The sequence below is a fragment of the Colobus angolensis genome, unplaced genomic scaffold (genome assembly GCF_000951035.1).
Source record: "Colobus angolensis palliatus isolate OR3802 unplaced genomic scaffold, Cang.pa_1.0 Scaffold149, whole genome shotgun sequence".
Taxonomy (NCBI): Eukaryota; Metazoa; Chordata; class Mammalia; order Primates; family Cercopithecidae; genus Colobus; species Colobus angolensis.
Window position 1 is genome coordinate 561877 of NW_012114588.1, and position 5078 is coordinate 566954.

Consider the following 5078-nt stretch of genomic DNA (forward strand, 5'->3'; position numbering starts at 1 on the left):
TGTTAGCCAGGATGGTCTCGATCTCCTGACCTCGTGATCCACCCGCCTCGGCCTCCCAAAGTGCTGGGATTACAGGCGTGAGCCACCGTGCCCAGCCGGTACATCTAAGCTTACTGAGCAAAACTGAATAGCAAGACCAGATGTCGAGGACAAGTGAGTGCATCAGAAGCCCAGCGAGGGAACAGGGGAGATTGGCATCCAAGACTCCAGGAGAATTGGGGTTTTTGTTTGTTTGGTTTCTTTTTTGAGACAGATTGTCACTCTGTCACCCAAGCTGGAGTGCAGTGGTACGATCTTGGCTCACTGAGACCTCTGCCTCTTGGGTTCAAGCGATTCTCCTTCCTCAGCTTCCCGAGTAGTTGAGATCACAGGTGTGCATCACGATACCTGGCTAATTTTTGTATTTTTGGTAGAGACAGGGTTTTACCATGTTGGCCAGGCTGGCCTTGAACTCCTGACCTCAGGAGATCTGCCTGCCTTGGCCTCCCAAAGTACTGGGATTACTGGCATGAGCCCCTGTGCCTGGGTGAGAATCAGGTTTTTAAATTAAATGCTAAGAAGAGGAGTGGAGACACTGAGCAGGAAGGTTGGGGGTGGGTACAGGAGGGACAGAAGCACAGAGATGTGGAGGGACACTTTGCTCTCAGGACAGATCTGAGTCCATGGCCCCCCAACAAGACAGGACTGTGGGAACAACCCTCCTGCTTTGCCTTTTCACATGCTTAGGCAGTGCCAGTATCCTGGTGACACCTTCTAAGGAACATGCAGTGCTTTGGACATAAGGAAACTGAGACAGGTAATGTTGCTTCAGTAACATTCAGAATGAACTTCCTCTTGCCAAATAACTCATGACTAGTGAATTTGGATTTACCGTAACTGGGGAACTGTTACCCAAAAGTGTGGGTGTCAGCAGGGCCAAGCATGGAAGGTAAATGGGAATGTTGTTCCATTTTAGGTTTTACAGGATATGTGGGTTGAGTGTCACTTATCCGAAATGCTTGGGACTAGAAGCAATGTGGATTTTAGAGTTTGGAAGATTTGCATTTCCTTCACCATCATGTTGTCACTCAAAAAGTTTCTGATTTTAGAACATTTTGGATTCTTATGGCTTTCTGATCTCCAGTAAATCCACCCCCCCATAAGAGATTCTGTGTGTGTGTGTGTGTGTCTGTGTGTGTGTGTGTCTGTGTGTATCTGTTCCCTCCCCTCAATTAGGGCAATTGTTTAGTAAAATTTAAATCAAAGGAAAAAAAGCCACTGCGTGTTTTAATACAGGAACAACTTCCACACCACACAAAAGACAAACTATTTTCATTACGGGCCCACTGGCTTCATTGGTTAACATAGCCACAGCTACACAATAATGAGCCATCACTTACATATGAATACTTTTTTTTTTTTTTTTGAGACAGAGTTTCACTCTTGTTGCCCAGGCTGGAGTGCAATGGCGTGATCTCGGCACAACCTCTGCCTCCCAGGTTCAAGCGATTCTCCTTCCTCGGCCTCCCAAGTAGCTGGGATTACAGGCATGTGCTACCACACCTGGCTAATTTTGTATTTTTATTAGAGACAGGGTTTCTCCATGTTGGTCGGGCTGGTCTCAAACTGCCAACCTCAGGTGATCTGCCTGCCTTGTAGCTGGGATTACAGGCATGTGCTACCACACCCGGCTAATTTTGTATTTTTATTAGAGATGGGGTTTCTCCATATTGGTCAGGCTGGGCTCGAACTCCTGAGCTCAGGTGATCCGCCTGCCTCGGCCTCCCAAAGTGCTGGGATTACAGGCGTGAGCCACCGCATCCAGCATGAATACTTTTAAAATCAGTTTATTTTATTGATATCAAAATACAAACAATGGCGTTATTAAGTAAAATTTTAGTTATAATGTTTTGTTAGGAAGGTGTTTGTAAAGTGGCACTTTTCACCCAAGAGTTGTTGTATTTAAGCTTTATGTCCTCAACTTTATTACATATTTTAAAAATTCGGGGCCGGGCACGGTGGCTCATGCCTGTATTTCTGGCACTTTGAGGGGCCAATGCAAACGGATTGCTTGAGCCAGGAGTTTTGAGACCAGCCTGGGCAATGTGGCAAAATCCCATCTCTACAAAAAATGCAAAAAATCAGCTGGGCATGTTGGCATGCACCTATAATCCCAGCTACTCAGGAGGCTGAGCTTAGGAGTTGAGTACAACTGAGCATGATATTCAGATCTCTTAAACTGATTATTGGGCAAGAATGTGTTCAAGACAGACATTTATCAAGAAAGCTACTTACCAGTGTAGAAATGAATTTGGGAGCCGGGCGTGGTGGCTCACACCCGTAATCCCAGCACTTTGGGAGGCTGAGGTGGGCGGATCACGAGGTCAGGAGATCAAGACCATCCTGGCTAACACGGTGAAACCCCGTCTGTACTAAAAATACAAAAAATTAGCCAGGCGTGGTGGCGGGCGCCTGTAGTCCAGCTACTCGGAGACTAAGGCAGGAGAATGGCGTGAACCTGGGAGGCAGAGCTTGCAGTGAGCCGAGATTGCACCCACTGCACTCCAGCCTGGGCGACAGAGCAAGACTCCATCTCAGAAAAAGAAAAAAAAAGAAATGTATTTGGGAAATGTTAGAAAAAGACGTAATAAAGTGTAGGTGCTCTGTTGCAAAAACCACACATTTAGCACTTTTAGGCACAATTTACATAAGACAGGATGTCCCTGAGCCCAGGAGATCAAGGCTGCAGTGAGCTGTGATTGTGCCACTGTACTCCAGCCTGGGCAATGGAATAAGACTGTATGTCAAAAAAAAAAAAGGAAGATTCTCTCACACAACTATTTAATAACTTTCAACTAAAGGACTACTTCAGAAAAATTGTGGGTACGTAGTAGGTGTATACATTTATGAAGAAAACTCCTTTTAGATAGTAGTATTTCATTGATTTTTCACAACCTTAACAGATTAGTACTCAGGTGTGATATTTACCTCTATTTTAGAGAAGAGAATATGCGGGTTAAGAGTTAAGTGACATGCCCAAAGTCATGTTCAAAGTATATCTTGTTTCTAAGAAAGACTTGAAGCCCCTAAAGTAAAGTAAGAAACGAACAAGCCCCAGACACAAGGCTGAGCCTCTGCTGCTTCTCTGCGAAGGCAGCAGCAGTTCCCAGCTCAGAGACTCCTCGGACTGCATCCTCCTACCTCCGTGGCTATTGCTTCTGTTTCCTTTGCTGTCTTGCAGCCTTACAACCTCTGGCTGTTGGAGGGTCCAGTGCCCAGACCCTGGCCTTCTCTAGCTACTGCCACTCCCTCTGTGGGTGCACTTAGTTTCATGGCTGTAAATACCATCTGTAAGCTGGCAGCGTTTCTGCTCTGAGCCTCACACGCTCTATCCAGCTGCCTCTTTGACAGCTTGGATGTTTATTAGCCATCCAAGAGTAACATGAGCAAAACAGAACTCCATAAAACCTGCTGCTCCCAGAGTCTTCCCTGTCTCTGTTAGAGGCAGCTTCATCTTTCCAGCTACACAGATCTCAAGCCTCATAGTCATCCTTGGATCTTATTTCTCAACCTTGCAGCAAAATCCTATCAAGTCTGTCTTCAAAATAAATACAGAATCTGACCCCTTTTCACTACTTCCTCCCCCACTGTCCTGATGGAAGCCACCGTATCTCACCTATATTGGTGTATTCGCTTCCTGACTGCTCTGTTTTGAAAGCTTGCTGTCCTCTACCCTCAGTCTGTTCTCAGCAGAGCACCCAGAGAACCCTCTGCTCAGATTCTCTGTTCAGAGTTGCTGTCTCCCTCTGGGTAAGAGCTACAGCTATCCCTGTGGCCTACTGGGCTCTACATGATTGTCACCCTTCCCATTACTTCTGACTTTTCATTTCCTATTTTCCCCTTTGCCTCTCCAGCCTCCTTTTTGTTCCTTTAAAAGGCCAGGAACATTTCCCACCGCAGGGTGTTTGCAGTAGACATTGTCTGCATGGCTGACTTCCACTGTCATCACCTTGCAGGAAGACCCTAAAGTGACCATGCTATTTAAAAGCAAACTCTCCCCAACACCCCAGCCTACCTTCCTGCTTTATTTTTATCCGTCATACTTAACGTCCATCAACATACAGTGTAGTTTACTTATTTCTATTCTTTTCTCCTTCTTCACCACCCCCTCCATTGGGACTTCTTTGGAGGTAGTGACTTTGGTTTGTTTTGATTACTGAAATCGTCCCCAAGCATCGAGAACGTTGCCTGGCACATAGCAAGCATTCCATACAAATTGAACGCATGAGTTTTGGCATGTCAGGAAGATATTGCATATCAAGGGCTTAACACCCTCCCTCCATGTAAATAATAAAAGCTTCTGTCGTTATAATAGCTACTGTCTGCTTTTAAACACAAGGTTGTTTTTGGTTTTTTTTTCACCTTCAAGTCTTTTATCTCTTAATAGAGGCCAAAAAAGGGGAATATCATATTACGTAATTCTCATGTGAAGAAAGCGTACTTACTCTTCAGGGGAAATGTGTATCTTTTCCTGTTAATAAGTTCTAAAAGCAGAGTCTGTAACTCAGGACTTACATAAAAACAATATACCAACATAGGAAGCTTTAGAGTGGCTTAAGAGAGGGTGGCTCCTTTACAGGCTGCTACCATGTGGGTTGAAGCCGCCATCCTCTCTCACCTGGGTTATTGTACAGCTTTCTGTTTCTTCATTAACCATCCCTGAGCTAACAGCACGATGGTTTACAGAGAGGGTCTTTATCTAGTAAGTGATCAAACAAGAACAAGGGTACAGGCCTTGGTCTTATCTACAAAGCCCATGTTAGTTTCCTGTTGACATTTTTGGAAGACTGTGTGTTTATCAAAAACCCATACAAGGCTGGGCGTAATGGCTCACTTTTGTAATCCCAGCAGTTTGGGAGGCCAAGGCAGGTGGATCACCTGAGGTCAGGAGTTAGAGACCAACCTGGCCAACATGGTGAAACCTCGTCTCTACTAAAAATACAAAAATACAGGCACATGCCTGTAATCCCAGCTACTCGGGAGGCTGAGGCAGGAGAATCACTTGAACCTGGGAGGTGGAGGTTGCAGTGAGCCAAGAT

At 45.4% G+C, this 5078-nt stretch overlaps 1 protein-coding gene across 2 annotated transcripts in view; it reads left to right on the forward strand.

The window, feature by feature from the left end:
• SLC25A33 (solute carrier family 25 (pyrimidine nucleotide carrier), member 33) overlaps positions 1-5078 on the forward strand; it is a 46682-nt gene that overhangs the window by 19331 nt on the left and 22273 nt on the right. The window lies entirely within an intron of this gene.